Here is a 20199-nt window from a genome sequence, read left to right on the forward strand (position 1 = left end):
TTTACCTGGCAGGAATATAATCCACAAGCACCTGTGCTATAAAAAGGTAGTGAGGACAGAAAGAACTGGACTAGAGTGGCCAGAAGAAGGAGTATGGCTGCATCACTACTAGGAGTACACATAAGAATTACCGGCAGAGCTAGGTGAACAGACACTGTGATTGTGTAAGTCTGGGATACAGTTCTGGCGTGTTTGTTTTAAAAGCCACAGAAATGATACACTTGGTGAGAACCACTAGTTAAATAAGAGTTCAGTACAAGGTAGCAGCATTCATGATGTATCTGGGGACCAGTGGTAGACTTAGGAAAAAAAGGCAGAGATATGAAGTCCGGGAGGTGAGGGATAGATTGCAATGTAGTGTAAAATATCTCGAGGTTGATGTTTCAGAGTAATTATGGGCATGCATTTTAAAAAAAAGGAAATCCTCCTTGCCACTTCTACTTTTCTAGTGCTTTCTGGCAATCCTTGGTGTTCCTTGGCTTATAGATGTGTCACTCCAGTCACACGGCTTTCTTTTCCTTATGTCTTCATATGTTCTTCCCTCTGTGTCTATGTCCAAATTTCCCTTTTTTATAAGGACACCAATCATATTGTATTAGGGCTTATGCTAATGACCTCATCTTAACTTGGTTAAATCTGAAAAGACCTTATTTAGAAATTTTCAGAATCATGTTTTGAGGTACTAGAGGTTAGGATTTCAATGTATGTTTTTGGAGGAAAACACAAATCAATCCATAATAATGAGGAATCCAAGGAAAAAGTATTTTAGGAAACTGACCCCTGAACACATGTGATACAGTGTCCAAGAAAGCTCATATTGGTGATTGGGCTTTGGGACATCATTTTTGTAGGTTATAACATATTCTAAAATATAACATATGCAGAGAGTGTTGTGCACCTGTCAGGTTTCAGTCACAGGAACAGAGAGTTCCGGTAAGTGTTTTGGGATGAGGGATTTTTTAATAGGTTTAGACCTCTGCAATTGTAGAAGGATTTGGTGAAAAGAAAGTCCAGAAGAGGTGTTGGAGGCTCAGTAAAAGAGATATTAACAGTCTGTCTGAGAAAGCAGCCATGGCGAGTCACCAAAGTGGGACTGGAAAGGCGCTGCTTAGGAGGAGACAGATGAATGGGAAGCTGTCCCTTCTCATTAGCTGCTCTGTGTGTGTCTGCAGCCAAGCGCCTGTGTTGGGCCGGGGGCCACTGTCAGACAACAAGGTGCATGATTAGGCAGAAGAACTGGCTGTGGAACAAAGGATAAACTGGGACCTGCTGGGGATGTCTGCAAATGTGTCTCACCCTATCTGACTATGAAGAATGTCACTCCAACCTTCCAAAATCTGCCTAAATTCTAACCTTGTAACATACAGGAAGGGAATTCTGGAAAATAATTCTCATCTTTAACCATGTGCCACAAGAGAAGGACAAAGTTCTGTTGGGATTCACAAATTGGACTTGAACCCAAAGTGAAATTTTATTATGAAGTTAATGGAATTATAAGAAGAAGATATAGTTATACTAAAGGGAGCTATAGTTATACTAAAGGGTTAGACTGCTTTATTCCATAGACTAGGAAAGTTAATAAGGTGATCTATATTCATATTGGGCTTATGAGACAGAAAGTAAGCCCTGCTGTAGTCTGGGTATAAATACTGACTTTCCCTTTTGGAAACTGAATGTAAAACTCAGAAGAAGTCAAATTATGGTTTTTATATATTGAAACACTGACTAGCTCAGTATATTTCAATATCTATTGGTGTATTAGACTTCATGTTTAAACAAAGATGTTTAACCAGGTTCTTCCCCCAGGACACCAGGTCAATTGTGTTAGTCAGGGTTCTCCAGAGAAACAGAGCCAGTAAGAAACATATTTATATTTATACCTTCCTGTTGTGTTTATATATGTAATGGTACATATATATGCTATATATATAACTGTTTAGTATAACTTTAGTATTGTAAGTAATATATACAGATGGTCCCTGACTTAATGATTATTTGAATAACAATTTTTTTAACTTCACTATGGTGCAAAATATATGGACTCAGTAGAAACTGTACTTTGAATTTTGAATTTTTATCTTTCCCCAGGCAAGTGATATGTGGAACAATATTCTCTTGTCATGCGGGACAGTGGCCGTGAGCCATAGCTCCCAATCAGCCATGTGATCACAAGGGTAAACAACTGATACTCTGCGGGGTACTGTGTTGCCAGATGCTTTTGCTCAACTGTAAGACAACATAAGTGTTCTGAACATGTTTAAGGCAGGCTGGGCTAAGCAACGATGTTCAGTAGGTTAGGTGTATTAAATGGATTTTCAAACTACAACTTTCAAACTACAGTTTACAGTGGGTCTATCAGGATGAAACTCCATTATACACTGAGGAACATCTCTTTCTATAATATGTATGTGTATGTCTCTTATATTTAAAAAGATATATTAATATATAAGAAATTGGCTCATGCAATTAGGAAGGCTGACAAGTCCCCAGATCCACAGGGAGGGTTGGCAAGCTGGAAACCTGGGAGAGCTGATGATGTAATTCCAGTCCGAAGGTTTAAGGGCTGGCAGGCTCAAGACCTAGGAAAAGCCAATGTGTCGGTTCCTGTCTGCAGGCTGGAAAAAGTAAGTGTTCTAGTAGAAAGGAGGAATTCCCTCTACTCAGGCCTTCAACTGATTGGATGAGGCTCACTTGTATTAGGGAGAGCAATCTACTTTACTCAGTCTACCAATTTAAATGTTAATCCCATCTAAAAATGTCCTCACAGAAACACCCAGAATAATATTCTATTAAATAGCCGGATACCCCATGGCCAAGTTGACATATGAAATTAGTTATCATATCACTTTTCTCAAAAACTTTACAGGCTAAGGGTTATATATGACTTGGAAATAGCCTCTGAGTACTTTTATTATTATCTTAAGTTAAGGGACTTAATTAATTTTTGTTTGCAATTTGAGTGTTTATACAGTCTTATTTCTCCCACATCTCCATTACAAACATAAAAGAAAAAATAAAAAAACCACATGGATCCAAGAGTTTTCAGTGGGAGGGTCTGATTTTTTTCCAGTGACATTTGGCAGTGTTTCTAGTTTTCACAGCTGCAAGGTTGGGCATGGGGATTGTCCTTGGCACGTACGGAGCAGAAGCCAGGGATGCTGTTAAACATTCAGCAGTGCACAGGGAAGCCCTGAACAACAAAGAATTGTCTGGCCCCAAACATCAATGTTACTGTTGTTGAGAAACTCTGAGCAATAATCCAAGGGAGATTTGATTGTCAATTTCAGTTTCAGCCTGCTTAAAGATATTCTCTCTGTTCACTGAATAAACATAAAAATTGAGAAGATAAATAATTAAAGGAGCTAAAAATTAAAAAAAAAATAGAGTGGGCGGGACATTTTCAGCAAGGAAAGATCGTGATAAAGATGACCAGAGTCACTCTCAGTTTGTAGAGTTCTTTTTCCTTCAATGCTTGGGTGACTCCCTTTTCAAACAGGTTTACCAGGTCTTCATTCATTTGCTCAATACAAATCCTGACAGATTATGTCAACCTTGAATAAGAGGTGCTTTTCTCCTAAGCCAGCAGTCCTCAATTTTTTTGGCACCAGGGACCTGTTTCATGGAAGACAATTTTTCCAAGGACCAGGGAGGGGGGTGCGGGGAGAAACATGCTGAGCAATGGGGGGCAGCTGTACATACAGATGAAGATTTGCTGCCTGCCCGCCACTGACCTCCTGCGGCCTGGTTGCTAGCAGGCTGTGGACGGGAATGGTCGGCGCCTGGGGGTTGGGGACCTCAGTCTTAATCCAGTGCTTTAGAGACAGAGAATGCGGTCATGTCAATTGGCAGGTAGCTAAAGCACATGTGTGTAACTTTTCAAGAGTGATACTCACATATCAGGTGTGTTCTAGGGAGGTTGTGTAACACTTTTTTCTTTGTATTCTCCAAATGATTTCAGGGGTGAGGTATTAGAACCATGGTCCCTTCGGAGGACTGAGTGCCATTTCTGGTGACATTTCTCAGGGCAAGCACTAGAAGAGGGTGTGTTGTGGGGATGCCGCCACACTCCCCAACCACACGCCTTCATCACGACATCCTCTCCACCCCCATACACATACACACGAGAGTAGGGCTTACATTATGAATGTCTAGGTTAGTAACAAAAATTGAAAGTAAGAACATTGATTGTATAGGAAATAGTTGTCCTTTTTAGAATAATATATATTTTTTTCTTATTAATACAGTATTTATTTACCTTTCCTCTGTCAAACCCTGAGCCAACCACTTTCCCCAGGCTGCCTGGGGAGGTATAGGAAAAGGAACACACAGGGCAGACGAGACACGGGAGACAGAACTATGGGAGGTGGAGACGGCTCCTTCCAATGGCGAAGAGGATGAGAAAGGCCACCATCAGGCAAAAGAGCCCCATGGCGGCTGAGAGGGCAAAGCCCAGAATGGCGTAGGGGAGGAGCTGTTGCTTCAGAGAAGGGTTTCTGGCGTAACCAGTGATGAGGCTCCCAAACACAGTCCAATCCCAGCCCCAGAGCCAGCCACCCCAACTGTGGCAGTCCCAGCCCCAATGAACTTGGCTGCTGTGTCGATGTCCCTTGAAATGGCGCTGGTCTGGAAGCTGTGGCTAGGAACAAGTGAGGTCAGGGGACGTGAGACTGCCAGGATCCTGAGGTTCTCATCTGTCAGTGTTTCTGGTCGTTTCAGCACCACTACAGAGAGTGGTCGACTCAGCAGCTGAGAGGTGCTCTTGACCAAAGAGGGGCTAGAGACGGACTTTGAGCAGGGGGTGAGGGGCTGTGGCAGGAGAACTCCCAGCACAGAGAAGACAGAGAGCGGCGGGGGGTGGGCTAGAATAATATTTTTAAAACTTTTATATTTTGGGAGTGCAAATCAGCTACTTTTTCCTTCTAACATAAGGAACTAGCTCATTAGAAAAGCTGGCCAATTTACTTCACACAGCACAGATATAGTTATTTCTTGCCAATTTGGAGGTCCTAGTGATCTAATTTGATAACTTGGAGAGATGAGAAGGTTATCGTTTAAGTATCTTATTTATGCTGATAAAGGGTTTCTAGTTTACATTTCATTTCAAATTTAAAGATTTTGTGCTTATATTTTGATAGAACAGTGTCATTTATTTCAGATTTCTTATTCATGGAAAAATCTGTGTTGTAGATTTCTATTCTTGGAATTGGAAATACAGATAGGCTAGTCATAAAAATAGTAAAGCATTTATTTCAGAAAATACCCTGAATACTGTAATTGGTCACTAAAAAGATAAGGTTATAATTAAGGCCTTTCCAAGAAATGAGAACCTGAGGATTTTATAATGAGATCATTTCCGCTAATATCTGGCAGGCTTCATTTTCACAAATTCTATTTTAATATACATATGGATTATTTCATTCTAGGTTATTTTATTTCTGCTCTCTAGGGGACTATAGCCTTTCTTTCATCTATAAAAGTGACTGTATAATATCCTGATAAATTTAATGTGCTCTTTACATTATGATGTTAGCCAAGCAGAAAAGCACATAAATGCTTAAATATCTTCTCTTTAAATGGAGACATTGTATTATAATTAGATCATTAACTCTAGTGAATTGGTCATATTTACAGGAGGAAAATTATAATAACCTATTTTTTTGTCATGAATCCATGGTTTATATCTAGACAAAAAATTAAGCTTCATAAATTTTTCTGACCATATTGCTGAGAAATTTGGTTCTTCTCTGACTTTTTTTGTACTCATTTAATTCCAATGAATTAATTTTCAATTTTAGTGATTAATTTTTCTATTTATTTTAGAACCTTGTCCTATCCCTCCTCACCCTCCTCTCATTCAGTTTGAACTAATGGTATTAGATTTACAAGTGTTTATCTTTTACTTATAGCTATGATTCAGATTTTATTACTTGACTTATCAGCTTACTAGATTTTTTGATGCCCACTTTTGAGATAATTAATGAACTCTTTCTTCTTTCCCTCTCCCCACTCCATTTCCCACTTTTTGATTATTTTTGTTATTTCTACATTATCAGATCACATAACATTTATTTATCCCCAATTTGTTATTTGTCTTTTACTTTTTGTTACTTTGAGGGTATAATAAATTACTCTCAAAACTTAATAGTTTAAAACAACATGAAATATTTATTATTTCACACAGTTTCTAAGGATCAGGAGTCCATGAGTAGTTTAGCTGTGGAATTCAAGCTTAAGGTCGCTCATGAGATTGCAGTCAAGCTGTTGGCTGGGGTAGCAGTCATCTGAAAGCTCAACTGGAGCTAGAAGATTCATTTCCAAGATCCTCCTATGGATGTCTCATTTCCTTGCTGGTGAAGGCAGTAGGTATTCGTTCTTCTTCATATGAGCTTTTCTATTGGGCTGCTTGACAGTGTCCTCACGACATGGCAATTGGGTTACTCCAGAGTGAATGATCCAAGACAGAGAAAAAGAAGCTGAAGTGCCTTCTATGACCTAGTCCCTGGAGTCACATACCATTACTTCTGGTTTTTTGTGTGTTTTTTAGAGGCAAGTTATGATGTCCAGGCCACACTGAGGGGAGAGGAATTAGGCTGCACATCTTGAAGGGGGCAATACCAGAAAATTTTTAGACTTATTTGAAAAAAAAAAAAAACACCATTAATTCCCTAGTCACAAAGCATCTTTCCCACATGCAAAATACATCCTCTCCTCCCAGGGCTCTTAAATATAATATACCACTATAACATCAACTTGAAGTTCAGAATCTTGTCATCTAAATCAGATCCAGGTGCATTGGAGGCTCCTTGGGTTTCATTTCAGTAGTACAGCTCCTCAAGTATGGTTTTTCTAGATCTAAGAGCCGGTGAACTAGAGAGACAAGTTATCTTCCACCTAATATGCCAAGCATGCAATAGCAGGACAGGCGTAAAAGACAACCTGTACGCAATTCCCGTTAAAAAGAGAGAACAGATTGGAGATGCAAGGAGTCGCTCATTTACGACTATTCTGAAAATCCAGCTGGGCAAGTATTAGAAATTCTTTGATCAGAAATCAGTTCCACTCCTGCCCAGGAATAACTCTCCATGGCTCTTGGCTACACCCTCTGGGCTCATGATTAAACCCTTCTATTCAAAGTGTGGTAAGCTATGTTTGCAGCTGCGTGGTTTCTCATCCAGCTTCATGACAAGATTTTGGGGACTTAAAGATCTCTTTTACTATGTATTATCTCTGTCCCTTTTTGTCCAAGCTGGAAGTGTTTCTGCAAACATAATTTTATTAAAAACTCCATGGGTTTTCTATGAATCTCAGTGGTGATTTGCTCCATTAGATAAAAGACATGCCCACAAATCTCTCTAGGATAGGTCTTCCCCTTCTCTCTTAAGCTTCTGCTGAGATGGCTGAGAAATAAATCCCTTAACCTTCCTAGAGATACTATTGTTGGGAGATATGCCTCAGTCAAGCATGTCTTTAAGCTTTTTATAGGGCCGTTTAACTGAATGACATTTCTAAGCACCACCTTAGATCTTTCTGAGGTCTTCAGAAATAATTCTAATAAAGATTAATCCACATCGTCTGCTTTATCTTTAGACTAAGTTTTCCTTGCAATGTTCTGTATCTCATCTTTGCTTACAAGCCATTTCTTAATTTTAGCATCATTTGCGATCTGGTGAGGCTGGGGAACTTCAAAATAGCAAGTTCTGGCTCTTTTTATTTGACAGACCTTTTTTTCCCCCTTTCATTATTTCTACTTTATTGGAAACATCGAGAAGAAACCAGATGGCAGCTGTCGCATTCTGGTTGGAAATCCCCTTTGCTAGTTTACTCAGTTCATTAGGTACATTGATACATAACTATGGGTCACAGTGATGCTAAACTTTCTACCACTACTTAACAAGGAATCCCCTCCATCTAGTTATCAATACCATATTTCTCATTTCCCTTTAAGTCCTCATCAGAAAACTCTCCAAAGTATAGACTGCTACTAACAGTCTGTTTAAGGCACTTTATTAGGCTGTCAGCAACTTTCTCCTTAAAGTTCTTTCAGATTTGTCCACTGTCAGTTTTCAAAGCCACACCCATGCTCTTGTTCATTTACTATGAAAGCACCCAATTTACAGCTACCAAAATCTGTATTAATTATCTATTGCTGTGTAAAAAATTACCCTAAAAGTTAGCAACTAAAATCAACAAACATTTATTATTTCATACCATTTGGAAAGTCCAGCAATGGCGTAGCCTGATTATTCTGGCATAAGGTTTTTCATAAGGTTACAGTCAACACGTTGGCCAGGGCTGCAGTCATCCGAAGGTTTGACTGGAGCTGGAGGTTCTGCTTCAAAGATGGCTCAGTCACATGGCTGTTGGCAGGATGACTGAGTTCCTTGCTGGCTATTAACAGAAGGCTCAGTTCCTTATCACATGGGCCTCTTCACAGGGCTGCCTAAGTGTCCTCATGACATGGCAGTTGGTATTCCCCAGATTGAATGTTGTGGACTGAATGTTTGTGTCCCTTTAAAATTCATATGTTGTAATTCTAACTCCCAGTGTAATGGCATTAGGAAGTGGGAGCCTTGGGAGGTAATTGTCATGAGGCTGGAGCCCTCGTGAATGGGATTAGTGCCCACATAAAAGGAACCACAGAGAACTCTCACTTTCTGCTATGTGAAGATACAGTGAGAAGCTGGAAGTCTGCAACCAGAGAGGGCCTGCACCAGAATCAGGCCTTGATGATACACTGATAATTCCAGGCCTGGGAGAAATAAATTTCTGTTGTTATGAACAATCCAGTCTATGGTGGCCATGTTTCTCAGGGCAAGCAGCCCAAACTGACTAAAATAGTAAGTGATCTGGGGAGGAGGAGGAGGGAAGCCATGCTTTTTTTTATGACCTAGTCTTCAAAGTTATACACCATGACTCTACATTTTGATTTTCCATTTGGAACATGTCACTAAGTCCAGCCCACACTCAGTTGGAGGCCTCTTGCAGGAAAGTATATCAAAAAATTTGTGGACATATTTTTAAAACACCAATCTTTAAATTTATTTTTGTCTTAGATCTACAGTTGAATCAATTCACTGCTTACTATTTGTCCTCTTTCTGAAGCTTTCCCAATAATTTACTGGTTGAGTAAAGATTTTTCTCTAGTATATTCTTCAAGAAGGACTCATGGGCATACTATATTCTAAGTCCTATGTTTTGCAAATTGTTTTGGTACTGAAAGTTAGCTGGAATTGATGAAAATTCATGTTCACACTCATTGCCATGGGTACCTTGCATATATTGCTTGACTGTCTTCTGGAGTTTAATGTTCATATACAGAAAATTATGATGACCTAATTTTTTTCTTTGTAAAATGACTTCTTTCCCCTAGACAAAGCATTTTTTTATTTATAAAGTTTAATAATTTTATCAGTTATGCATCAGAATGAACATTTCTTGTCATTTTCCTATGTATACAGTATCTATCTGCAATGTATACACAGGTCTTTTTTATTTCTCAAGTTTTTATTTCTTGAAAGTTTCTTGAATTTTAAATTATAATTTTAAATATTTGTTGCATTTAATTGTTTTGGTTTTCTTCTTCAGGGGAAGAATGTGTGTATTTATTTGGAAAAATGTATATATCCTTGAGGGGAAAATATATATATATATAATCACATAATTACATATATAATTATTATGAGTTGAATTGTACACCCCTCAAAAAAGATATGTTGAAGTCCTAACCCCCAAGTACCTTAGAATATAAACTTATTTGGAAATAGATTCATTGCAGATGTAATTAGTTAAGATGAAGTATGGTGAGTTGTTAATACAATCTGACTGGTGTCTTTATGAGAAGATGGCTATGTATAGGCAGAAACACACGAGGAAAACACCATGTCACAACATAGGTAGAGACTGGAGTTTGCAGCTGCAAGCCAAAGAACACCAAACATTGACAACAAACCACCAGAAGCTTGGAAGAAGCAAGGAAGTATTGATTCCCCCGGAGAATGTCCCTGCTGACACCTTGACTTTGGACTGTAGCCTCCAGAACTGTGAGATAGTAAGTTTCTATTGTTTAAAGAAACCCAGTTTGTAGTATGCTGTTACAGTAGCTCTACAAAACTAATACAATCATCTTCTTTGATTGACTTTTACTTATATCATTTTCTCTCTGATACTTTTTATCTTTTTTGTCTGTTTCACTTATTCTTCTCAAGGATTTTTTTGGTTGCTATGTGAAAAGCACTTCCTTGATAAAACAGAAACAAAGGCCACATTCACCTCAGAAAATTTTCAAGAAACCGTGATAGTCATTTTGTATGCTCTAAATAAATGGATATACATATCCTGTAAGTTAGGAGACCTAGTGTTTTTGGCTTTATTTCAACTTTCTGCATTATATAGATCCCACACTACAGCCTCCACGTAAGTATTCCAGATAAAACCATTCATAACCACTACTCATAGTGTTACTAGGAAAAAAAGTCCAACAGGCTACAGTTTATATGTAAAGGGAGGAAGGGAGGGGACAATATCCTGACACCAGACCACAGCAGTTTGGAAAGTCCAGCAGGAGTATAGGCGAGTGTTTCCAGAGGAAACGGGACTAATAAGGGTTAATCCCACAAAAAAGAGAGCTCCATACTAACAAGAAACTTTTGAGAGTGGATCTGATGCCTAATGGGTCATAACACTAAGAAAGCGGAATTATAACCAAGGGTCACAGAAAGTGAATCTGGGGAGTGAAATAGAGGCATTTAGAAGGCTGAGGTAGTACTGCTTAAAAGTAGTAACTACTGGTACAGGAAAGAGAAGAAAGGAAGCAGATTATAGGACAATCCTACTGAAACAAGATTCTGAAAATCGGAGGGAACCTAACCACAAAAAAGCATTATATATTAAAGAAAGTGCTTTTGTTTTATCAATTTACAGGTTTTGAATGTCATAACGTATATTGCCTGCACAAGATACAGGTATGCATGCATTAAAGTAAGGGTTCATGTTTGACAGAGACCAAATGCTCAACTTCTCCAAGCCTTATTTCTATTATTTATAAAATGGTTCTAACATTAGTCACTTGTACTATTGTTCTTGGTTCTACATTTGATAATTAATGTAAGCACAATGTTTTTAGCATAAAGTCTAGAATGTCACAGACATTAAAAATTGGTAGATGCTTTTGTTCAAAAATAATACATTAATATTAATAGACTCAGTGAACCAATTAAATACAAGCTAATTTGGCTTATTAGTCATTTTAATATAAAAAATTTATTTAAATCGCAAAGCCCTTCTGAAGCTCTGGAGAATATCTACCTGTCAAAAGAAACTGAGAAGGTGATTAAAAAGCATTGGTTTGAAAAAGATAACTTGTCATTTTGTTTTCTCGCTCAGCTTAGAATGGCACATGCTGATACATTTTATACTTGGCAGTCTTGAGTCTTACAAAGCCTTAGAATAAAATGAAAATAATTGAATTGGAAACTGCATTGTTCACGTTAGAGAATATTGCCATAGCTCCTGCTGTGGACTCAAGTGCATTTAAAGGGACTATATACCCAGGTACATTGTTCATGTTCTACTTGGAAAATAATATTATTTCCTCCATATCTAGTGTCTAAGGATCTCATTTAATTTTTTTATAGGGATTCAATGCTCACAAATAGCACTGATGGTGAGAAACTGAATTTTTTTTTCCTGCAGTAACAGAGACAAGATGCTATCCAGGTTTTATGTGAGTATTCTGGTGTTAGCATGTTTGTTTCAACTATAATTTCCAAACCTGGCTGGTCATTAGAACCACCTGGTGAACTTTTTAAATAAACATATCCCTGAGCATCCTCAACACCTGTGGAAACATCATCTAGCTGTTAAAAAGCCCCTCAGGTGATTGGTGGAAGCATTATTGGAGATGTTTCAACTTAGTCTATCTTTCTTGTGATTTGGGTTATGATTCCAAAAAGTAGGTTATACAGCTAGAACGTAGAAGGGCAATATAGACCTTTGCTTTTCAGAGTGTGGCTCTATGGGCCAGCAGCATCAGTGTCCCCTGGGAGCATACGCGGAGCGTATGCTTTTCCTCAGACTTGGTGTATAAAACATGGACTTTAACATGATTCTTAAGTGATTTATATGCATATCAAAGTTTCAAAAGCACCAACATAGAGTTTTTATAGAACAAGATTTGATCTTATCCAAAAATTGAACATAAACATTTCATGTATGAAACAGAGTGAAGATGTATGATCAAAGGGGAAAATCTTGCTGTTTTGATGTCGAAACTCCAGAGAATACAGTGGTGTCTTTATATACAGTGTAAAATTTTATTGTAAATAATTACAAGTATAAAAATCTACTTCATTGATTAATCTGAAGTTAGAAATGGGCTCACCCACTACCACTTGTTATTGCTATGTTGCTTATTAAGCTTTGTGGTTGGGAAACTCAAGGTCTCTGAGTTTGATTTATATTTTCTTCTTCTCTTACTGACAGGTAAAATTTGTAATAGGAGCAGAACCAATTACAGCAAAGCAAAAACTAAAAATGAACATCTTGTCCTATCCTTTTTGAGAAAAAAAATTTTTTCCAAAGTGGTTCACTTTATTTGGTGAACGATTTAATTTATTAGTTTCTCCTAGGCTTTCCTGATTAGCTCCACCAGACTATCATCGCTGCAACATTTGTGCTTCTCTCTTAAACTTGAGTTATATCACATTTAGATCTGTGTTTTAGAATTACTTGTTCTTTCCATTGTCCACGTTGCAACTCCCGAAGGGCAATTTTGTGGTTGCTGCTGCTTGGTAGTTCCCAGTGCCTCCATCCTCCCCATCTCCATCATCCAGCAAGTAGGGTGATCACATATCTTCACTTAGTTGAAGCAGTCCTAGAATACATCTGTTGTCCAAGAGTAATATAAATAGTGTTCCTTTTCACTTAAAAAATGTCCTGGTTAGAACTACAAATCATAGGGACTCCCTATCAGCATTAAAGATGAAGCTGAGCTGTGGTTACTTCTGTCTAAGGAGACCCTTTCCCTCTGGGAGCTTTGCCAGCTGTTCCCAGGTGAGACTTCTAGTTGCCGTGCATCACTCTAGTCCATCCCTCCTGTCTTTCCTTCTTCCTCTCTTTGCTACAGCTACCATTGGTTAATGTGAAAAAATATATATTCAAATGATGAGAAATGACTTCCTTGGCAATTTGTAGTGTACTAGGATGATTCATTACTCTATTGTAGCCATTTTATTTTTACTTGAATCTCTCACTATGTTCCCCCCCCCCCCCTGGGCTCTGAGCTCTTTATTCTTCACTATACTGGTATGGAGTATGCTCAGACGAAATTCTCTGAGATTGCCTTGGCCTCTCTAGGAAACAAAATTTTTATACTTATTTTTAGGTAAGATCTACACAGTCTTCTCACTATGCTTTAATGACATTTTTTAAGTTGGTTATATTATACATACTATTTGTTTTTTTTAGGGCAGTATTCTCCCCTGCTTGCTTTTTGATAGTTCCTTTCTGACCCTTTCCTTCCTGCCCTGTCTGTCCACAATCCCATTGTGGACTATTTATTAAACAGGTATAGGGTTGAGTAGTTAAAATTATAATGAGAACACTCACTGATATTTATAATTTACATTTACTGCTTGTTTGGGATCATATAAGCATAAGTTCTAAGGGTAGTCTATGGGACAGAAGTACAGCTAAAATGATTTAGTGACTTTTCCTGATGGGACAGACATTTTACTTCTGATTCTACACCAAAATTTACACTGCCATGGTGACATTGATGGAGGTTCTGCCTGGGCCAAATAGTATGAATTCCCACTTACCAAGGCTGATCTGGGAATTTATACCTCTAAATGTCGAACTGTCAGAAACTGAGACAAAGCAGAGTCTCCTCTTCCCCCATATGGTACTATTCTTCAAGGAGACCAAATAGTCACTTGGTGGCAAGTTGACTACACTGAACCCCTTCTATCCTATACTGAGAGTGATTTGCCTTTTATTTTATTTTTCTCAGCCAGTATCATTGTCTGGGGCTTAGGGAGTGCTTGATCTACAGGTATGGAATCCCATATAGCATAATACCTGACCAGGGGACCCAGGTCACAGTAGAGAAGGCAAGGGAGTGGGCCTGTGAACATGTGATCCTTTGTATCATGGGCACAATGTTCAGAAGCAGCTGGCCTCATAGAATGCTGGCATGACCTTTGAAAGGCACAGCTGTAGTGCCAGCTCAGCGCTAACACTCTGGAAGGATGGGATGCTATCAAAGACTTCTATATGATACCCTGTCTCCAATAGGAAGAATACAAGTGTCCAGGAGAAAAAGGGTGGAAACAGGAGTGGCCCACTTGCGATTACTCCAGGGATAACTGGGGAATTTGTACTTCCTATCCCCACAAGTCTTCATACTGCAAGGTTGGAGGTCCTGTTTCCCCAAGGGGGCATGCTCTTGCCAGGGATACAACAAGGAGTCAATTGAACATTATGCCATGGCTGCTGCAAGGATGCTTTAGACTCCTGGTGTCCAGGAATCAGAAGACAAGAAGAGAAGACAGCCGTCTGGAAGGGGTAATTGGCTGATCAGTAGGAGGAGGTAGACTTCTTTTACATAGGGAGGAACACATGCAGCACCCAGGGGATTCACATGGATTCCTTGTGGTACATCCTAGTCCCTTCATAACTGTGAACAAACACCTGCAACAATCCTGGACTGAAAAAGGTATGACTACCAAGGATCCAGACCCCTCAAGACTGTAGGTTTGAGTCACAGCACGAGGAAAGTCACCATAACCTGCCAAGGTGACGGCTATGAATGAAGAGGACTTAGGATGAATGGTGGACAAGGGAAGGAATGGATACCAGCTGTGCCCCTGAGATTAGCTACAGTGATGATGGCTGTAGTTTATCCCACTAAATTCCTTTTCAAAATCTTTTATTCAGAAGAGAGACCCATGAGAATCATGGAAGAGCTGTGCAATGCAGGGTGGACTGCAGCAGCCATGAAAACACAACACTCAAATCTATGACTCCACCACTGCATTTGCATGGAGGTCACACTTCTCACCGGCTACTCTCTCCTGATGACTGAGCTGGCAGGGATACTAAGGCAAATCCCAAAGGTCACTTTGGCTCCAGGACACCTTATTGGCCTAATCTAAACTTTCTTAGATCTGTAGTTTGAGACTCTTCTTACCAACCTCTCCTTCCTCTCTCTGCATCTTTGGGGTCAAACCTGCATCACAGTCTGATTGTTCTGCCCTTATCCTCTGGCTTCCTTCCCTCTTTTCCCTCACAGGAATTTTCCCTTTATATACCCCTTGCATATTTAACCCTGTCTTGGTGCCTGCCTCTCAGAGGAACCTAACTAATCCAAATAATAATTAAATATATTATGTTGAGATTGTTTTGGACCTCAGAAGAAAGACTTTATTTGGAAATCAGTGCAAGAAGGTTTTTTTGAGCTTTGTTGTGGTAATGAGATCTCCACTAAAGAATTAGAACACATATATTTCAGTGTAATCTTTCTAAATTGTCTCCTATAGACCGAAGGAAGTTTTAGGGAAATAAAGAGTTCCTTTGATTAAATATACTTGGGAAATACAATTTTTTTAAAATTGTGGATATTCATAATGCACATTAATATATTCATGGCTCTGTAAAGTTCTTTAGTAAAGGATCCTTATTTTACCCAGAAATTCCCCAAAACATTTGGCCATGAGACCTTCTCCTTTTTTAGTGGCATATCTTTAATCCACGCAGAGAAAAAACACAATTTGGAATTATAGCTCTAGTGACTTCCCTTGGAACTAGAAATCATAGGAAGGTAAAGTTTCAAAGCTAATTTTTGACCTGGTGTCTAATCCCCAACTCATCCCATCTTCTTAAAGATCTGGCTTATTTAATTACCTTTATTCTGCAACTTCTCTCTTTCCTTTGGTTCTTTCTCATCAGCATGATCAAGTCCTTCTCATTTTGGAAAAAAAGTCCCTCATGCCTAGTATCTCCTTTCACTAAAACCCATAAACCAAACTTTTTGAAGATAAAGTCAGTGTTTATTGGATCTAATTCCTCATTTTCATTGTTATCTAGTCACCCTATGGATGACACTCTCATTATCACATACAATGTGCATCTGCCTCTGTTTCATGTTTTGATGCTGTTGGTAGCATTAATATGTCTTGGGGACAGGTGGACTTGAGTCCAAATCCTGATTCCACAACTTATTAACTGTTGACCTTGGGCAAATTGGCCTACTTTACCCACCTGTAGCATAGGAAACACTTGCTTTAGGGCTTGATTCGAGAATTAGATAAAATAGCATAGAAGGAAGCACATACATAACATATTGCTTAGTAATTTTTACTTTTCCTTATCACTTTCTTTTTCTTGAACTTTTATCTCTTGGCTTTTAAGACTGCTGAATCTCCTCCTACCCACTGACATCTCTGTCTGCTTTGCAATACTATCCTTCTCCTTCAATCCCCTCTTGGCTTTCTTTTCTTCTTCTCTTTATATGCTTTCTGGGTGCATTCATCTACTTCATGGTTTCTTTTACCACCGATATCCTCACTACTCCTATATTTATCTCACTAGGCTTGATCAGTCTCTTGAAATCAGATTCAACTGAAAAAATCCACAGATACGTATAGCTCAGCATCTTCAAATCTGAGTATTCTTTCTCCACATATGACCCATTTTTATATTCCTTTATCTAGCTAATAGTACCACTATCCATACATTACACAAGCCAAAAACCCAAGAGTCAGCCTACACTCCTCCCTCTCCATGGGAGTCTTTATGTAATGTGTCATTAACTCTCATCAGTTCTACCTTTTAAATCATTTTTTAATCAATCCTCGCTCCAGCTGTCATAATTCAGCTCTCACTTATCTCTTAACTCGTCTTTCTTCCAGCCTCATACTTCGATAAACTGTCCTCCATATTATGACCAGAATAATTATTTTAAAAAGCAAATCCCATTGCACTACTCTCTTACGTACTCTTTGCATGATACACAAGGCCTTCGGTGACCTTGCTTTTACTTACCTATGGAGCTCCATCCTCCTCATTTCCTTCAGCTTCTCACCCGTACTCTCAAACGATCACCCAAACCACTGGTAATGACCGAAGCTCCTCCATCTCTCGGTAAGTCTCTTTTGCATGTGCCTCGTGAGAAAACATCTATTTGTCTTTCAAGACCATACATGAATGCTAGTCCCTTTCTGAAGTTGTTCTCAAACCCCCCAACAAAAGTGATCACTTCTTCCTTTTGTTATTACCCTAACTTAAACTTACCTCTATTACTGCCATGATAAACGTTGGGGGCAATACCAATATTCTTGCAATAATTAAAAATGTCTCAATATGAATATTTTGAATGGTGACACACATTTGGAGGCATATGTTCTGGTATTCTTGTTAAAATCCATTTTATTACTTTATATTTGCAGTGTAAATGTAGCAATTGTCTTGTTGGATCTGACTATGAAAAATTAACTATTGCAACTTAGAGATTAATGCTATTTATGAGAATATATTTTTTACCATTAAATCAAGGATCTGAATGTGGCAGAGAATTGTGTTTAGGTTGTGTAATTAATAATGTACTGGGTGTTTGCCTATCGCGAAACATAGCATTTTCAGAAGAATATAACATCCTGTTTATGCTAGTTTATGACTTTTTATAATATGCTATGTGATAAAATGATTAATAATTTGTTAAATATTTTCTACAATTGCCTAGGCAAAAGCTCTGGAAGTTTTAAAAGTCTGCCTCTTAAACAAATTATTTGCTAGATTTCGGTGAGGGAAATACAAAAAAGAAAAAGGCAACATGAATTTTACCTGTAAGAAATGTAAATATCACTGCTCAATTAGGAATGTAAAATGCATTTTATCCTTATCAGACACAAACACAAGTAAGAAAATGACTTGTATAACTGAAAATGATTGGCACCTGATCCTTAATCTGGGAATCTTTGATGCTAATGACATTTGGCAAATATAAGCTAATGAATGAATAAATAAATAAATAAATGAAAGAACAAACAGCCTTGAATATCTTCTATGTGTTAAATTAGATGTATACTGAATTTTTGAACAATATATTAATTTTTTGGTATTGATTGATTGATACATAATAGTTGTACATATTTATGGGATACATGTGACATTTTGATACATGCATACAATGTATAATGATCAAATCAGGGTAATTGAGATACCCATCACCTCAAATATTTATCATTTCTTTGTGTTAGGAACATTTCAAATTTTCTCTTTTAGTTACTTTGACACAAAAGACGCAGAATAGACAAAGCTATCCTGAGCAAAAAGAACAAAACTGGACTAATCATATTACCTTACTTCAAATTGTACTACAGACCTGTAGTAACCAAAATAGAATGGTACTGGCATAAAAACAGACACATAGACCAATAGAATAGAATAGAGAACCCAGAAATAAATCCACACATGTATAGTGGACTTGTCTTCAACAAAGGTGCCAAGAACATACACCGGGGAAAGAAAATATACGATACATTCTTGTTAACTATAGTTGCCCTTCTGTGCTATTGAACACTAGAAATTATTGCTTCTATCTAACCATATTTTTGCACCAATTATCCAATCTCTCTTTATCTCCCTCTCACCCTTACCTTTCCCTGGCTCTGGTAACTACCATTGCTCTCACTACCTTCATGGAATTAATTTTCTTAGCTCCCCCATAAGAGTGAGAACAAGTAATATTTGTTTTTCTGTGCTTGGCTTATTTCACTTAAAATAACATCCTCCAGTTCCATCCATGCAGCTGCAAATGACAGGATTTCATCCTTTTTTATGACTAAATAATATTGTTTTGTGTATGTATACTGCATTTTCTTTATCCATTCTGAGGGACACTTACTTTGATTCCATATTTTGGTTATTGTGTGTGGTGCTGCAATAAACATGAGAGTGCAGGTATCTCTTCAATTTCTTTTCTTTTGGATATAGATGCAGCAGTAGGATTGCTGTATCATATGGTAGCTTTGTTTTTAGTTTTTTGAGGAACCTCCATACTGCTTTCCATAGTTGCTGTACTAATTTACATTCCCACCAACAGTGTTTGAGCACTCTCCTTTCCATACATCCTTGCCAGCATCTGTTATTTTATTTCTTTAATAAAATATTGAAAACCATGACACTTTGGCACAAATTTACTTTTTTTTTGGTCAAGTAACTTTTTTTCTTTTAATGAGCCCTGTACGAGGTTGGATGCCGAGGATACATAAAGGAATAAATAAAACAAGATCTCCGTTCTCCAAGAGTTCACGATCTAGTGTAGGAAACACAAGTATGTACAAATATTAATAATTAAAACATGTTGTGATAAGAGCTAAGAAAGAAATATGTATAAGGAGTGTTGCAAACACAGTGGGCTAATATTCAGTGCTACATAAGTGGAGGAAGGGGTTGGAAACTCAAAGAAGATTGCTAAGATGACCATCAATAAAGGTTCATTGCATTTAAAATGAGATACTAAGTACATTTATGTTCATGTGAAGTTAATCCTCAGACTTAATTGCCAGTGTTAAGAAAGATTATCTAAAGAGTCATTTTTCTTAATTTTCAGAAAAAACAAAACAGAATAAAAGCACACAATTTCATGTGAATAAATGACATCTGGTAGTTCTCTGGTTGGCCCCAGGAGCCTTCATGCAGTTGTGCCTGTCCTATCTCTGCCCTGCTTCTTGACTCTCCTCTGATACTGTCTGGGAGAAAGAGAGTCTCATGGATGTGTTGCAGAAGCCAAAGGAACCTTCACGCATACTTTGGTGGAATGCCTTCCTTCCCAAACCTTTGCATTAATAATGAAGTGTGTTTCATCATTAGCTTCTCCTTCCATTTAAAATATATTTACATCTTTTACTTCAAAACTAGGCATATTTTACCCATGAATTCTCTCATTTCCTCTCTAGTACTACACATTACCATAGCTACATAATATAAGTCACATAGGGCAGAGCTAGATTCTTTTCCTTTATTGGGGGTTGGAGAATGCTGGAAAAAATAGTACTTTTTACCCTAAGATAATCATCTTTCCAAAGAATGAAAAAGAGGCTAAAAAATAGATGCTACTGACATGCAGAGTACACAGATTATCACAAATACATGAAAAGGAAACTGAGGGATATAAACTGAAACAGCTGTATAAAGAAAATG

At 38.0% G+C, this 20199-nt stretch overlaps 1 pseudogene; it reads right to left on the minus strand.

The window, feature by feature from the left end:
• Positions 1 to 4354: 4354 nt before the first annotated feature.
• LOC123644413 overlaps positions 4355 to 20199 on the minus strand; it is a 29063-nt pseudogene continuing 13218 nt past the window's right edge.

Source organism: Lemur catta, chromosome 9 (assembly GCF_020740605.2).
Source record: "Lemur catta isolate mLemCat1 chromosome 9, mLemCat1.pri, whole genome shotgun sequence".
Classification (NCBI taxonomy): Eukaryota; Metazoa; Chordata; class Mammalia; order Primates; family Lemuridae; genus Lemur; species Lemur catta.